The sequence below is a fragment of the Amblyomma maculatum genome, chromosome 1 (genome assembly GCF_055883805.1).
Source record: "Amblyomma maculatum isolate TAMU_Amacu chromosome 1, ASM5588380v1, whole genome shotgun sequence".
Lineage (NCBI taxonomy): Eukaryota > Metazoa > Arthropoda > Arachnida > Ixodida > Ixodidae > Amblyomma > Amblyomma maculatum.
Genome location: NC_139344.1, coordinates 164549958 through 164568231, shown reverse-complemented (window position 1 = coordinate 164568231; position 18274 = coordinate 164549958). Strand labels below are relative to the sequence as shown.

At 46.5% G+C, this 18274-nt stretch overlaps 1 pseudogene; it reads left to right on the top strand.

Moving 5' to 3' along the window:
• Window positions 1-14260: 14260 nt before the first annotated feature.
• Window positions 14261-18274, top strand: part of LOC146204797 (nose resistant to fluoxetine protein 6-like) — a 90142-nt pseudogene continuing 86128 nt past the window's right edge.

The following is an 18274-nucleotide window of genomic DNA, read 5'->3' as shown; positions in this document are numbered from 1 at the left end:
TCTACACACCGCACTAGCCGCTCGACGAGCCCCCGCTCCCCGAGGCTTCGGGAAAACTAGGAACAGCGACCTGCGGAGGTGAGGCCGCTGACGAGCGAAGTTCTGAACATCCTCCATCAAGTTTAGTACAAGATAACGGCTATCAGACGGCGACATGTAACGATGATCCTGAGTGCGCAGTTTCGGACATACTGGTTTCTATCGACGATTGTCTCATTACAGCTTTAGTTGATACGGGGGCGGACTATTCAGTTATGAGCAGTGGGTTAGCCAGGAAATTGAAGAAAGTTTTAACCGAGTGGACTGGGCCTCAGATCCGCACTGCAGGAGGACACCTTATTACCCCGGCTGGAAGATGCGTTGCGAGGGTTGCAATTGACGGATTTGTTTATGTTTGCGACTTCGTTCTACTTACCCACTGTTCGCGAGACGTCATACTCGGCTTGGACTTCTTACAGGCTAATGGTGCGATAATTAATTTGCAAGAATCACGAGTAACATTTTCGCCGAGCCAAGCCATTGCGAGATCTAGCGTCGACGGTTCATCAACGTCCGCCTTACGTATTACAGCTGCTGACGTTACGGTCCCGCCACGGTGCAGCATTATGGTCTTGGTAGAAAGCGACTCACCATGCGACCGAGACGTACTGGCAGAGACGAACGTGGGCTTGCTTCTTGAGAAAGGGATCTGCGCTGCAAGAGGGCTTGTTCGCTTACGGGACGATTGTGCGAAGCTCTGGATTACGAATTTCGGGACCGAGTTTCAGCACATTGCGAAAGGAACGGCCATCGCGTATGTTGCCGACTTCATTGAGCCAGGGAACATCTGTACTCTGGCGCCGCCGTCGCCAGCCAGATATAATGCACCCGACAATCTATCAACTGTGGGCATTAATGCCAATCTGTCGGTGGTTGAGCGGCGGCGACTCCTAGACCTTCTTCAGGAATTTGCTGGATGCTTTGCAACGTCTTCGAAAGTTGGGCGTACCCCAGTAGCCAAACACCGCATTATGGTTGACGCGGAGACCAAGCCAATTTCCCAACACCCATACCGAGTGTCGTCAACGGAACGAGAGGCTATTCGAAGACAGGTGCAGGAAATGCTTGCCGATGACGTGGTACAGCCGTCTACCAGCCCCTGGGCTTCGCCTGTAGTGTTGGTGAAGAAAAAAGACAACACCTTGCGTTTTTGCGTCGATTATCGTAAGTTAAATCAGGTAACGAAACGGGACGTATACCCGCTCCCACGTATCGACGACGCATTGGACCGGTTACGCAATGCCAAATATTTCTCGTCGCTAGACCTCAAGAATGGCTACTCTTCCCCTCCCGTATGAAAGGAGCGAACCAAGTTGGCAGCTCCTGCCCGTGGCATAGGGCTAAAGTGAATTCAAATGTCATGGCAGGCCGATTTTTTTATGCGGAGACAGTAGCTACGCCTCTTCAAGGCGTAACAGCGGCCACCTAAGGTCTCGCTTTGGCTGCCGTAGTATTGCTTTCGCGATAAAACAAAAGACAAAAATGCGCAGGAAAGTGAGAGGGAGGAAATGTATTGAAAAAAAAAAAAAACCAAGTTGACTTCACTAAAACTAATCGACATTTTAGGTGAAGAAATGAACTGAGTTCAGTTATAACAATAACCTGGGCGAGTTGATACAAATTCAACACTGTTTGGAAGCTTGCAAAAATGCGCACGAAAGACACACCCGCACACGAGACCGAGTGTTTTCTCCGGTGCAGAGATGCACGTGCCCTTTTGCCTGTGATTTCTCGTGCTCCAAAAGGATATACCTGCTGACAAGGCCTTAGATTTAAACGGGCCTGAATTCAGTTTTAGGCCCCAATGCTGGGCTCCTTTCAGCCGCTGGCAATCCTAGAGTTAACTTCTGACAAATCACTGAAAATAAAATGCATCTATAGGCTTTGCCACGAGAGCATGTTCGCGAGCATGCATTTACAAAAGCACGAGTAAACTAAATTAGCAGCAGGGATCTTCTCGTTGTCTCTTGGCAAGACATAGCGTAACAGACTGAAACTTACCCGCCTCCCCTTGTTCATTTTGTGCAGTAAAGAACTCATCTTACCTAACCTATCTCTCTCTCTCTAAGAGAGAAACAGTTACACCGACCAAGCCAACACGAACGCGAATTGAACACGAACAACCCAGCGGAAAGGTGCCAACGCGGCGGCAAATGCCTGTCGGAGCTACGGCGACAAAAAACCATCCCCGACAGCCTTGATTTTTTTTTTTTTATCTGACATTTATTAGCGATGGTCGCGCTACGTGCACTAGCGCCGACTTCGTCGACGGGCACCGTCCTAACCGCGATGCGCTACGAGCTTTTCGACTTCGCTCATGTTAAATATGACAACCGGCATAGGATGAGAGTGATTAAAGCTTGACATGTGTAATGCGAATTAAAGTCGCTGCATTTCTCAAACGATTTAACTTCTTAAAGGGATTTATTTCGCTTGTTGAAATATTTTAAGAACTTTAGGTCTTAAGCGAGATTCGAACCCACGACCCTTGGGTTACATTCCAGACACGCTACTGACTAAAAGTCCCCTTTTGTCGGCAAAAAAAGAAAAGGAAAATATACTTTATATAAACTGTGCCTTAGTGCAAACATTTCATTCGACTGTTTTTCAACATGATCTAACAATTCTGAAGTAACATTTTATTTCTGAAGCCAATAAAAAATTTCGCTATTTATGCTCACTATAAATTTGGAGAAAGAGAATAAGAAACTTAGAGGAAGTTAAAAAAATCCTTAAGAGTTAATGTGATGGCACTGCTGTATGAACATTACGCGTCGTTGCTAAGTAAACATCTTAAACGTTGCGAATTAGCAGTCCTCTTTAGCAGTTCAAAACTAGTAGTAATATGCTATGAGGCAGTAGTAATTTTATTGCTTATTTCTCTAGCAAATCCAGACTTATTTGTAATCTGCAAAAAAAAGGTTGCAAACTACTAACGCCTAGTTCCGAAGCTGCCTTCCCTTGTCAAACTCAACACTCAACGGGCTCCCGCAATACTCAGCTGAATGTCACTGAATACAGACGCCGGATCTCCCCGCGAATTCAGATTGATCCGCGCGCACAAAACCACTTCTGTATATCTTTCCTTCAATAACCAGTTGGTTACCTTCATTGGTGTATCACGCATGGCACTGCTTTCTCAAAAAAAAAAAAATCTGTATACGACGGCTGTTTGTTCCACAGAGTCGCGTGGGTCAACCCGATGCGACTTGGCCCCCCACAGAAAGCGTCAAAATATGGTTTCGGAATGCTATGCGTGAAAGCGTGTCTTACTTAACAGTCGATTTACAGCTAGCACAGCTGTTTCGTAGCTTCTCATGCTGCCATGCTATTCAAATGAGACTACATACGTGCAGTGTATCACTGATGTATCGTTCGTTTCATCAATCAAGCGGGTTGGGAAAACTCGAAAGTGAATGTTTATCTCTATTTGAACGCCACCCGCATTAACTTTTACTTGGTGCAGCATGATACCGCATGCGGATGGACTAGGTATAGTTCCTGGAAAGCACGATTAGGGAGCAGCATTTGTTGTGTCGACTCTGCTTGAGCTTCGTGTCTGTGCACTATTTTCTATATCATGCAGCTAGCAGCCTAACAGCGTTGATGCAACAGCCAAGGACGGTGTTTCACTGCTGCTAATAAACATATTTAGCATCATTGTGCGGTAATTAAGCTAATACAGTGATTACGACTGTACGGCTAGTGCGACCAGGAAAGCTCGGCAACGGTACCAACCATGATGCGCTGCCTTATTGGCCGTGTGGCGATTTGTGAAGCGTCGGCGGAAGAGCCTTGATAAAACGGGCGAGTGCATATAAAGGTCAGTGCGGGATAGAGAAAGCAGACTCTACTCCGCATCAAACTGTAGTCGCTCAGGTGAAAAGCGCCGAACACGCCGACTTCCGTGGGTGATTTGCGCCTATCTGTTGGTGCTATAGCGGGAACCGGCGCTCTGCCCCCGCCACGCACTGCGGAACAGATTTACCTCCCTTGGATTTCGCTGCTCTCGGCGCGGGTGAAACTGTTTTTCCCGGGAATCCTTCTCGAGAGCCTTGTGGCACGCAGCGAATCAGAGGAGTGATTTATCTGCGGCGCCTGGCCGCGCCGATATTGTTACTCCTCCGAAAGTGGGAAAACTCGCTGGTCTCTCTCTCTCTCTCCACACACACACACACACACACACACACACACACACACACACACACACACACACACACACACACACACACACACACACACACACACACACACACACACACACACACACACACACACACACACACACACACACACACACACACACACACACACACACACACACACACACACACACACACACACACACACACACACATGTGGTCTATTTTCGGAAGAAACGCGTACGCGGTCCAGATAGTGCGTCGATGAAGGAGCCCGCCTCAACAGCCGCCGCATACTCTCCCATCCTGAGGCGCTTGCCGTCTCCTTCCTGTGCACTCGCTCGCCCGCGATGCAGGACGGCAATGCGTATCGTTGTTGTTTGTCGGACGCCACTGCGGAGCTAGCGCAGAAGCCGTATCTTATCGTCGCGAACAATAAAACGAGAATCAAAAGCAGTAACACGGATGGTAGTGAGCTGTGCTCGCGCAAGGGCGAGACGTCGATTGGAGAGGGCGCGTCTATTCCGCGTCGAAGCGGCTGGCGTCTTTTCTTAGGACAGGACACGTTTATACAGCCTAACCTTTAGCCGAACGGGAAAACGCCTTGAGTAACGCAGAATAGTGGCTTGCTCTATGTTTAAAGCTGAGCAGTTCTGTTTATTTTTTTTCGTTTTCTGCTCGACAGATAATGGTGAAGGAGGAAAGAGGGGGGAGCGGAAGGATACACGCCTGCGCTTGTCGCAAGCGAGCGTAACGCAATACAGAAAAAGAGCAGCAACCACGCCGTCGTGCTCCCAGGAAGGATATGAAGATGATATCGGGAGGAGCCCGTTATTTCAATCCTACAGCCAGCCCTCGGCCGCCGTAAAACGGCACGGAGAAGAATTTCCCTGCGGCAAACCCGCAGCCGTTCTTTCTCCTCTGATAAAAATCGGGCGGCCTCTCTCCTCTGCCTAGCGTTGGTGATAAACCTCTTGGAAGGAAGTTTGAATCCGGATGTTGAGAATCTCCTCAAGCGGCGGCGAAGTAAGCGCGCTGCGCTCGTGCGCGTGCGTTCCCCTTGGCATCGAACGCCGCGCGGAGCCTGCATCTGGGTCAGCCCGCGAAACTGGAGGTTGCAAACCACCTTGTATATAGTGCTTACACCACTCTTGGGCCGATTCGCGGCATACGCAAAATAACCACGAGTAGAAGTTCAAGTGTATCTGATGGCGTGAGAAGCGTTCCCTGGATTATAGATTCCGGAGGCAGTAATATGCAAGGTATACGCATAGTGCATTTTTATGTGTTCCGTGGCAGCGTGTTATGCTGTTCTCCTCGGCGTTTATACTTTTTACTAACCGCGGTTTTCTGATTTGGAGCAGAAGGAAAATTAAAGTTGAGCGCACCTGGGAAGACCTCGTTTGTGATTTACATGCTTGCATTGATGTGCCATTCGGAACACTTTCGAGCACAAGCCTGCCGACAAGGCGTTCCTGAATGTGTCAGAGCAACGTTGTTGCGTTATAGTTGATTTCCGCTCCGGAAGTTGCACCAGACAGCCTTACTTTGCTGCCTCCAAGCTTTTGCTTTTTCCTTGCTTGGGATGTCTGCTAGTAATGGAAACCAAAAGTAGATCACTCGTGTAAAGGTCCGGTGCAAGGCTGGCGCCGACGGCTTTTCCCTCTGCACGCCGCAGGTGCTCGTTGTACACGCACTCTCGTTTTTCCTCAACTTTTCCGGACCGGGCGGCATCCGCGCTTCAGTCTTCTTCTTCTTCTTCTTCTTCTTCTTCTTCTTCTTCTTCTTCTTCTTCTTCTTCTTCTTCTTCTTCTTCTTCTTCTTCTTCTTCTTCTTCTTCTTCTTCTTCTTCTTCTTCTTCTTCTTCTTTCTTTCATTGTTTCTTTTCATTAGGCCACTCTATCCATTGGTAAAGCCAACGGAAACGAGGCTTGAATATAAATACGCGATCTGTGACCTCTCCCGTTGCCGCATTTATATACTTCGCCTTTCCAATGCCAGCGTTCCCCTTAAGGCATTTTTAGATTCTGCCAGTCGCCATATTTTGTACTACACAAAGAGGAGCGAATAGTAGTATAGCGCTGACCAAAAACGAGCTTCGCTCCAGTTAGCGGCAAAAGGGGAGAGAGCACCGGAAGCTAGAAGGATGAGCAAGGCGAACAGCCGCCGTCATAGTGGTCATAGTACACCTGCGGGTCATTCTCAGCTGGCTGGAGCAAGGGTTGCTGCCAGTGCTGACCCGGCACGCGAGCTTGTATCGGCGGTCCGGGCGGCTGCTGCAGCTGCGATAAATCAGGCTGCGGCAAGGTGCCCCCATCACCCCGAGTGTAGCGCGCGAGCATATACCGCATGGGTGCCCCGCGAGCGCCAGTGTAGGAAATAAGCGCGCGAGCTCGTGTTGTCGACGTTTCCTGCTCGAGGGGCGGCCGTCACCGCTGGAGCGATTGTTTTTTGCTCCAATGCGTGAACAACGTGCCAGTCCGGGAAGGTATCCTCGAGCGAGGTCCGTATTGAGGACCGGGTACACGAGCGCTTGCACCGGCGCACCGCTGTTAAGTCTGAAACCTTTGTTATGGAGTGAGCAAGGAAGGCAAAAAGCAACCAGTTGAACATGCAGTTACGATTACTTTCGATGTTCGTGACTGCTCACGCCCGGTCGAACCGTCGTATTGTTGTGAACCTCTGCAGGCCCAGGTTGTAGATCATAATTATCGATATATGTATATTGCAAGAAGAGCCTCCCGCGAGTCGCCTCGGAGTGAGTACCAAATTCTAAAGCTCTGGACCACCATTTTTTTTTTCTCGTTGTCCGGAAGCTCCTCCATCTTAATTGTCTCTCGCACTGCTAGTACGTATATATCATGGGCTTAGGCCTTCAAAGGAACTTAAATATAACTTCTCTTTACCAATTACGAGCTCCAGTAGTGTCTTCGTGACGTGTCATAAAACGTTACATTCCTTTTTTTTTTTTTTTTCACTCAACCGTTTTCTTTAGCTGTAATATCCCCTTAATGGATCAATAATTACTGCGCACCGTAACATTCCTTCAGAAACAAGTAGTGCAAAAACACACGCTGTGACCTGTCAACGGAGCTAAGGGCTCCTCAGGTCCCCTGGAGTTCCATTGACGAAACCAGTTGTCGTACTGTCGGAATTAGGCAAAGCTTTGCATTGGAATGACACCGTTATTGTCAGGATTTGCGGCCGCCTTTCACAAACTGTCACGAACGGCTTTTGCAGCATGTGGTATGTTGTACGCAGCTCAAGTGTTGACTACCTACGCACCCAGGTCACTGTGTTGAAAAGGTGTCTTCTTTCATTTTTGGCCAACCGCAGCATTAGTTCTTCCTCCAGAAATGAGAATTGCACATTGAGGTTACGCCCCGCCGGGGTGGTGCAGTGGTAAGACGCCCGACTACTATCCGGAGTTCCCGGGTTCGAACCCGACCTCAGCGGCTGCGTTTCGATAGAAGCGAAACGAAGTGACGTCCGTGTGCTGTGCGATGTCAGCGCACGTTAAAGATCTCCAGGTGGTCGAAATTACTCCATAGCCCTCCACTGCGGCTCCCCTTTCTCTCTTTCCACTTTCACTTCCACCTTCATCCCTTCCCTTACGGCGCGGTTCAGGTGTCCACAGAGTAAGTGTGACAGATACTGCGCCTTTCCCTTCCTGTGAACCAATTATTATTATTATTATTATTATTATTATTATTATTATTATTATTATTATTATTATTATTATTATTATTATTATTATTATTATTATTATTATTATTATTATTATTATTGAGGTTACTCCACCGATCACAGTGGCTGGGGACATTTCGAAAGGCACACTTTCAAAAACAGCGTCGACATTGACCACGGAGTTCATTCCACATTAGATTTCCAGAAAGTATGAGTGAGACTGACCGAGAATAAGTTGGACGGAAAGAGAGCATTGAACCAACTTTTGCGTCGTATATTAAATACTGCCGCACCATTCAGTTTTATTTTCCTTTTTCACCACAGCATTGTAGTTTTAAACTGCTAGGGCTTCTTATATTGAACAGCCTTCACTGCAGGAAACCTGGAATCATGCCTTAATATGCCATTATAACGACGAAGTCGTTCTTACTACGCCTGCTCTGATCTTTTTGTTTTTGTTGTTGCTGTGCCTTTGCAAACTGGTGCATACCCGCAGGGAGGCATTAAAGCATTTTACCACGCAGAATTAAGGCAAGGAGAGAAAAAAAGTCAATTCTAATATGTGCTTACAATAAGGGAGGAAGAAACGGGTGCGTATGCGGGTGCAAAAGGCACGTGTGCGCACCCCGACGTTGCGGCCCCGCGTATTTATTGCGAAGAAAAAAACAACTACTATACTACTCGAAGGCGTCCTAATAACGTTCACCACAGCAGCCAAGTTCAAGGTAATCTCAGGTGATTGCTTTAGAGTATGTAAGCGAAAAGTGCCAGGTTGGCTGAATGTTTTGGCAAGGCGCTGACAAGTTCCCGACCATGAATTTTGTGTACAACCTATAATAAATTGGTGTGTCACCAACACCACGCAGCAACGTGCGCGCGAATGTGGCTTTATTAAACATTTACACAGTTTTTTTTTTTTTTTTTTTTTTTTTTTGCGTTCCAAATTTACATCGTGGCTATGAGGCAGGTAATATCGATGTGGCAGGTAATGGCTATTAAGCAACAAAGTAGTGTAAGGTGATAATGCATGGGCCAGAATTTGGAGCGAAACATTTATGCCAGGAGTAAAAACAAAACTCTCAGAGTGGCAGCACTAAATGCCTTCGGGTATTAAACACCCTTAATAAAAAATAAAACTTCAGTTTGTGGTAGTGCAGTTGCAGCCGCCCAATTCTTTCCCAGAAATATTTTATACACTTGCTAAGTTAGTTTTGGTTTATAGGGTTTAACGTACAAAAGCGGCTCAGGCGATGAGAGACACCGTAGTGGAGGGCTCCGATAATTTCGACCACCCGGGGCTCTTTAACGTGCACTGAAATCGTACAGCACACACGCGCCGCTTCCATCGAAAAGCGGCCGCCGCGGCCAGGATCAGATCCCACCTCCTTGGGCACAGTTGAGCGCTCTAACCACTGCACCATCACGTGCGGGTGCAGTGAGGGGTCATCCTATAATCATCACCTACACGTGTCCGCTTGTCGTCTTGAAGTGTGACATGGCAGCAAATTACTTAGCCATCAGTCTCCTTCCTTAGGAGAAGGCTGAAGCTGTAGGCAGGCCTGTATAAAATTTGCTTTGTTTGCACAGATAAAAAAAAAAATGGTCCTTGCCCGGTTTTCACTTCGTATTTAAATAAATAACGTAAGCGGTAAACATTTGTAAACTATAAGATATATGTACAGCAATTAAAAAATTGACCCCGGAAAGTCATAGTTCCCGCAATGCTGCATGGTATTTCCTAGACCATATACAACCCCTGTGATTAGCATAGCAGAAGGTTGCTGCATTTATAAAGGAACGCTATACTGCTGTTGTGTAAAGGGCGCGGAAGAAAGTCAGCTTTATGCCACCCCAGATAGAAAGTACTCGTACAGTTAGTGATTTCTTAATCGGAAAATATTATCCAGTCATTTGTCTCACTACACCACGATATTTTGAGTGAGATAAGAAAGTTCACAGCCGTGTACCATGATAAATGCCTGCGTGTGCGTGCATAATAGCTCGTGACAATACAACAAACTGCCGCGGTATTATACCCGCGAGTACAAATAGCATGCGCCCCTCAAGTACAATATCAGTAACCAATGAAAACGCTAAAATGAGGCATCATGACTAGGAAGCTTTTTTTTTTTTTCCTTTAGCAACATAGCCCAATGGGCAAAACTTGGCTACTCGTCAGCTGCCTTATGTTTGGAGTCACTTATCCATTCCGTTATAACAGAGAACCTTCCAACAATGAGGACTATAGCATGTGTAGCGAGAAGTGGGGTATTAAGACCGAAAATAAACCTGAGTTTTGTTCAAAATAATCAGTGCAGACCTCAGGGCACACATTAAGAGTCTCTCGCCGGCACAGTTTTCTCTCTCTCTGTTTTTTATTTAATTTCTTTAATGTCATGCATCGCAGTTTTGGACGTGAAAACTGGTGCTTTCTTAAACACTTTTTTTAACCCTTCAGCTTCATCCCTCTCTTATTAAGTGCCTGGATATCACCTGCTGTGAAATGAAGGCGTCCGGCAAACACTCGCAAGATTTGCCGTTGTCCCACATTGCTGAGAGCACATATGAGCGCTACAAAACCATGCAGCACTCAAACGAGGCACAGCAGCTGAAGTGGCAGTATCTTTGTCTGCATTTTCAAGATCCACGCGTGATTATCTCGTTCACCTGGAGCCCTAAATTTTGCGCCGACTGCGGTGTCCAGGACAAGGCGAAACATGGCTCTGCTGACCGGGAAAGAGGGGCGCTCAACCTTCCGCCTTCCGAGCTGTCATCTCTCTCTCTCTCTCTCTCTCTCTCTCTCTCTCTCTCTCTCTCTCTCTCTCTCTCTCTCTCTCTCTCTCTCTCTCTCTCTCTCTCTCTCTCTCTCTCTCTATCTATCTATCTATCTATCTATCTATCTATCTATCTATCTATCTATCTATCTATCTATCTATCTATCTATCTATCTATCTATCTATCTATCTATCTATCTATCTATCTATCTGTCTATCTGTCTGTCTGTCTGTCTGTCTGTCTGTCTGTCTGTCTGTCTGTCTGTCTGTCTGTCTGTCTGTCTGTCCCCCTTTCCCTCCCTCTTTCTTCCTCGTCTTCGCGCACTCAGCACGGATTATGGGCAACGACAGGGAAATTATATTAAGGCTTCGGGAGTGCCGAAGAAACCATCACGTGGTGTCTGGTAAAGCCCAGCAAAATGGTCAAAGGCTACCTACGGTGCAATATTTACCATGTGCCTTCTGTCTTTGCACCTGAGGTCGGAGCGTTCGAAGTTCTTGTCTGTGGGAACGAAATAGCGTAATTGAGGCAACAGCTTTTGGTCAACTTTTCCGCATAGAATAATAATGAAAACCATCTTTGCGTTGTTCAAATAGGCGATCGCGGCTGTTGTGGCCGGAGTGCACATGCTGCAGCGTGATTTCTGAGCTCGAATAAGAGCAAAATTAATATGTTTGTGAGCTGAGAATAACGCACAATAATTATTATATGATAGTAACAAGCGAATATTCCCAATGCTGTGTTTGAATGACTTGAAAAGGATCCAGAGTGGTATGGTGAGGTGATACTGAATTATGCAGAATGGTAAATGGAAATGGGGTAGTCTAGCTTACGAAGAAATCAAATTCTTTCGGTACCGTCTGTACAAAATTGTGCTCTTGGATATTTCTTCCTCTTAATTTTTTTTTTTTTAAACAAAAGATGGGCAGTACTCTGAAGCAGTTTCTGCATGCGAGTTAAATGACAGTGCGAACATTAAATACGCTGATGAATATCATCGTCAATCCCGTAATTAATCATAATTAACGGTTTTGTTTATGGGGTTCAACGTCCCAAATCGAGCTATAAGAGACGCCGTATTGGAGGACTTCGGAAATTTCGAACACATGGGATCCTTCCACGCGCGCTGATATCGCACAGCACACAGGCGCTTTGCTTTTCCCCGCCATCGAAAAGCGCTCGCCGCGGCCTGGATTCGATCCCGCATCCTTGGGCACGGTAGTCGAGTGCCTTAACCCCTGCACCTCCACGGCGGGCATAATTATTGCTTTTTAGTCATTGCAGTTAGCGCGCATGTTCATAATGGAAACTTGGATGCGTTTGTATTCCTGAATTTTTCCACCTGACAAAATTCTTGCAGCACGCCAGATATCGGACTTCAGATTTTCGGCTAAATCTGAGAAATTACAGAAAGCAAGACCGTGAGAACTGCCGCGCAACTCCTTCCTTCGCAACCACTACGTATAGAGTTTCATCTACATAAGATTAGAGCGACGTGTGACGTTGATAAATACACTCTTTTCACGCTTGCCTCCAGAAACCGAAGAAAGGCCGCACGCAACCACTGCGCGTCACACAGAGCAGGAATTATTTGCTGTGCCTCACGATCTTGCACATTGTAACTGCACAGACTGAGCTTGAAATTTGGAGACGGATTTCTCGTTACAGGTACATGTGCGGACATAAGTAAATGGAGCACTCTTTACCGTCCAAATTAAAATTCCGTCTTTAATTGTCAAATACAGACTTGCATACTGACTGCAATGACTAACGAGATTTCTTTATTTACTTTTATTCAATGAGATGTTGACATCGGCAGTTATCCCCACCCTTTTTGTCCACTTGGCCAACAGCCCACGTGCAAAAACGGCCTTTATGTACACCTCATTTTTCTTATTAAAGAGTAGGAAATTATTTATTTTAAACAAGGTACGCTAAGGGTTCTTTCCTTTTTTTGTGTGTGAACATGCGCGTGTTGGGACCGCCGAAAAGTAATGTTAACGCCAAAAAGTGTTTCCTAATACTTTACACAAGTGTCGTTAAATCGCAAATTTGTCTCATTTTCATTGCTTGTGCAAACACTGTGTGGTCAGTCTGAGCTATGCTGGCAGTAATTTTGTTAACGGGTAACCACTTCTTTATTTCTCTGTATTGCCGCCACCGCTAGCCCAGCTTCGTCCACATATAGGAACAAGACTTTTCCCATATCTCTACAATTAACGCTGCATTGTGCATGCTGCATCAGCCTTACCTCCACAAATTTTTCAGTCTCGTTGCCCATCTGACTCGCTCTCGCCCTCTATTACATTTGCCTTTTTTTGGAGCCCTAAACTTGCTTTCAATCTTTTTGACCTTCCGGCCTTTTGAAAAAGTAAGAAGAGAAGAACGCTTAAGTCATTTGTGTAAATGTGTTATGCGGTCAATCGGGCACAAACTGAGAAAATATGAAATCGTAAAGTCAGTAATAGACTAAAATTCACTTCAGTTACCATGCATGACATTTAAAACTCGTCCATTCGAAGACTATTCTATTTCGTACAGTTTTAATAGCTCACCTGCGTCTTTAGATATGTTTGTCTAACTTTTCACTCCTATCCGTCTGTTAGGCATGAAGTTCCTCCCCGGTGCGACACACGTGTTGCATCTGGCACTTCCTTTGGCAAGAGTGCGGAGTTACAAGCAACGGTGATGACTTTGCGCAGTATCGATGCTCCTGATCGTCACCCATTCTACAAACAGTCGCTTCAAGAACAGCATTCACCTCACTCCGTCCGCGCAGTGATTTTTTTCTGTTTCGCGGGCCAAGAACGAACGCGATGGCTAAAAACGAACGGTTATCAGCGTCTCCTGTCTCCTCACGTTCTTGTCACGTACTCGAAGAGCTATGCGCAAAATCTGCGTCAGACCGCGGAGGAGCTTCATGCCGAATGTCGCTGTCTCACCTGCATAATTCGAAGGTTTTTGGGATAAAAATTTAGGCAGTCATATCTGAGGACACAGGTGGCTGTTAGCATTGTACAATATAGGATAGTCCTCGAATTCCATTGCCTAAAAGCATTCCGTACAAATATGCACGCTATGCTATAGTGCATAAAAAGTAAATAATAAATGTTAGGTAATTATTCACTTCTCAATGACAATTTTTCTCAGTTTGTGTCCGCCTGACCCCATAACCCATATACAGTAATCATGCGCACTGCTATTCGTACTTTTTTGTTCTCGCTAAAACTCGGAAAATGTAATTTTGAATGCTCCATATATCCAGGCAGCACTCCCTGACTCGATGTCAGGAAGCCGTTTGAATGCAAATGTACTGCGACTTTGAACTGTCTTCTAAGCCCCTTCAACTGTATCTTGAAACAACGAATACCATACAGCGTACTCTGCGTCAGAAATCACGACAACGCAAGCAAGATAGAATGAGGGTTCATGTATTGTGATTTCTTAAGTTACATCGCAGTCCAGATGCCTCTCACAACCAGCTTTCAGTAAAGTAAGTAAGGAGTAAGGTACGTTACATCTACCTAGCATTGCAAATATCAAGTTTCAAGCTAATTCAACATTTATAACAAAAGCGAAATATATTCAACCACGGCCGCAATGTAGCTTTTGCTTGGATGTATATGGCCTTTGCAAATGACGGCTACAGTGCTTATTATCCACAGCATGTGGCAATACGGAGCAATGGGGTCAAGGCTGACACAGTGCGAGCAGTGCCTGCCGTTGTCATTGGTATTCAAGGATCACCGGTTGTCCTCAGAGATGTACTAACATGTCATCTGCCTCTGTCCTCGTTTCCGCGTTCAATGCACCTTCCGCCGGGACAAGTCAAAGCTGTGACGTCCCCAGAAGGAAAATTCTGGGACCATGCCCTCGCCGCTTCACGGGCACTCTTCACCCCCTTTACCTCGAGCACTGCTGCCATATTTGAAGTCGGTTGGTCAGAGTGACTGATTTGGCGTTTTTTTTTGTTTTTTTTTTTTTGTACACGATCACATACACTCGCGTTGTCCTATCCTTCCTCCCCGTCGCTCACTTTGATTTCCTTCTCCCTTTTCCTCGCTGACCATCTCTTTCCGCTGCCGCAGTTCAGGTGCTTCCGATATCGCCATAGCAATTGATTCCGCGGCCTGCAGAAATATTTTCCGTTCCTTTTGTGTTCATATAATAAATAACCACGCACTACTACTACGTTACTCGTGTTGTCCTTGTTTTGCCTCTCTGTCCTCTATATTTTCTTTCTTTACTTTGTACCCACCGAATCATGTACCTGTAAGCCCGGTAAGCATCCCTTCTTTCATTTCTTCGTTTTATTTTTTGTTCCCTCTTGGCCATCGTGCTTCGCCAGAGGAGACGTAAAAGATTTAAAACATAGACACACGTGGTGAGAACACTGGTGACTTGTGACCTGTGCAGAGTCGAGCAGCTCCATGCCTGCTGACGTTATCCTCATTGCTTCAACTCAGAAGAGACACGCCTTACCGTGTGCGTCCATGTGCGACCAAACACATATTTATACAATTTTGAAATACATATACGCTGTACAAAATTGTGCAGGCGAATTAGCAGTTGACGTTGAATGTGTTCGAATTTCTGCTCAGGTACGCCCTGCAACAGTAAAATAGATGTACAGTTCTTTAATTTCAGATAATAAAACCATCTTCGCGACAATTCTTTCCTTATATAGAGATGTGTGTGTGTGTGTGTGTGTGTGTGTGTGTGTGTGTGTGTGTGTGTGTGTGTGTGTGTGTGTGTGTGTGTGTGTGTGTGTGTGTGTGTGTGTGTGTGTGTGTGTGTGTGTGTGTGTGTGTGTGTGTGTGTGTGTGTGTGCGTGTGCGTGTGCGTGTGCGTGTGCGTGTGTGTGTGTGTGTGTGTGTGTGTGTGTGTGTGTGTGTGTGTGTGTGTGTGTGTGTGTGTGTGTGTGTGTGTGTGTGTGTGTGTGTGTGTGTGTGTGTGTGTGTGTGTGTGTGTGTGTGTGTGTGTGTGTGTGTGTGTGTGTGTGTGTGTGTGTGTGTTAAATGACTGCTGCTTGCACTTGCACCAAGCAACGAATTCCTTTCATAGACTGCGCAGAGTATGGCTGCTTGCCATTACCAGAGTTATGTGATGAGTATCTTGTCTTTGCACTAAATGTCATCATGTGGAAGTAGTTGTTAGGCTTACAAATCTTCTCGCTGCGTTGTGCAGAGCCGTCGCGCCTCCTACAATTTTATGAGAATGAAGGTTCAAGTCCTGAAAGCCTGGATGCTTGTTCTGCGGCGCTTTACGACATTGTTCTGACCAAGGTCGTTTCCCCTGGTATAAGGTTATAAACTTCCACCGGTAAAACATTCCTGATGACTGATATTTATGAGTTTAGTAATGATTCGCTCTACTTAGTAATTGAGTCCGTTCAGATAGCTTCGGCATCGGTTACCCCAATGACAGTAAATGGATAATGCGACATACTATTCGAAAACAGTAAATGCCAAGTGACGAAACACGCGTTATTTTGTTTTCAAGTTCTACTGTTCGCTCACTTCTACAAATTTCCAGTAATGAGTGGACATGAAAGAGGAGTTCTGAAGACATAAAACTACGCAGGAGACAGGACACAGAAAAGATGCAGACAGGACGAGCGTAGTCCTGTCTGCATCTTTGTCTGCATCTTGTGTCCTGTCTCTTGCGTAGTTTTATGTCTTAAAAATGCCTTACCAACGTGCCTCTCATCACACACTTCTAGAATACATAAAGAAGGAGGCAACAGAGTGTGTACTGGAATCTAGCATGGGCTACAACATTATACACGTCATTATATGGCACCTTTCACATTATTATACGTGAAAGATAAAAAAGAAATATTTGGAAGAAGAAAGGCCTTGCATTTTACAGGAGGACAAAGCGTTCACGTAGCATATAGATGACTGCAGGCGCGAACGAATATTACCGGGCCGTAGACGCTGCTAAAATGTCTGATTTCTTCGTTAGGTATACACGTACGCCGAAACTGGGCAGTGAAGCCTCAGCATCCGTAAACAGCGCAGTACACTCGTCCATTTCTGCCATTGGCTGCGATAAAACCGAAGCCCTCACCAGCACCAATGGTGCGTAGGAGTTTGCTCGCGAGAGTACACTGTACGGGCTTATATTCTCTGTGCACGTGAACAATGAACGCTAACAAAATGTAGATTGTTGACATTGAGCATTAACAAAGAATGCTAAGAGGGTTGAAACGCGCTGACTTCGCAAGCGGTACTGAATGCCAAAAAAAAAAAAAATAAGAATAGACAAATCGAAACATGCACCGAATGCGTACCGTCTTTTCCTTTTCTGAAAGGACGGCTATTACAGTGGTCTTCAAACATAACTGCCCCGAGAGAAGGCCTGTACACGCAGACGGCACAAACACTGCGTCTTCATCAGTGCCTCTCCTAAGGGGCACTTAGTTCATTTGCAGCACTTGCCTGTTGACTTCCCCGAAATCTAAATATGCATACAAGACAGCGCGCGAGAAACAAAACAGGACAAGGATGAGGGGGAAACAATAAGAGAGACTGGTCCAGTTCGGGCGCACTTGGGGTTTCGGGTGGTCCCTTTCTCTCTTCTGCAGTTCCAAGGGAAAAGAGCGAAGTACTCTCCTTGCCAGACGGCCGCCTCTCCTTCCACTTTCACCCCGCCGAAGATTTAAGGGTGGGGGGGTGGGGGAGGCGAGGAGTGGCGCGCACTCCTTTCTTGCCGGTCAAAAGCCCCTTTCTCGTGGCGGCCCGCGAGCAGTGCGTCCTCGGATATTTCGGCGGCACACGGAGAATCGCGAGACAGCAGTGACGCGCGATGGTTCCTCGGTCCCCATCGGTCGTGATCGCGTTGGTCGCGTTTGTCGCGTCTTGCCTGGTGGCCTCTCCATCCTGGGCCGACGAACAGGCGGCCGCCGTCAGCACGGCCGCTCCTTCTTCGGCCGAGACATCCACGGTAGAGGACATCGAGCCCATGGTGGCCGAGGCCGTGTCGCAGGCCTTCAAGCTCGGCCTGCCGGTGTTCACCCAGTTCGGCTCGGACCCCAACATCAGTAGCGAGTGTTCGGCTTCGCTCGTCAAGACCATGCTGGCGCTGAGGCGCATGGAGCCCTGGGCCATACGTAGTGAGTAGAGCGTGCGCGCTTCAGTCGTGACGGAGTGCTGTGCTAGTTTATTATTTATTTATTTTTTTGCCTCGTGTCACCTTCTGGGCAGGGTCACGGTGGGTGGCATCGAAGCAGTAAACGAGAAGGTCGTGCCATGAAACTTGTCGTTTCGTTTAGCTGTGCGATACTGTGCAATGCCAGAAACATTTGCCCGTTGATCGTGTCCTAAACGTTGGCATAATACAGCGCATTAAAGGCTGGTATCTGCTCATGACGTCCTGACAGCTACTTTTGGCATGTATGAAAAAAAAAAAAATGCCGCTGCTTTGCTAATAGGCAATATGTTTCCTTCCCTCCAGCCTTTTTTTTTTTTTTAATTTTTTAAGAACAAAATGAAGCAAGGTATTCAATGCCGGGTGCTTCCCTGCGTGATAATGCGTGAAATGAGATATGAAAAATGTTCGTACCAACCGCATGTTTCTCCTTGTATACGACCAAGACAATTAGCGGAGGCAACCTATGTCTATGGCAG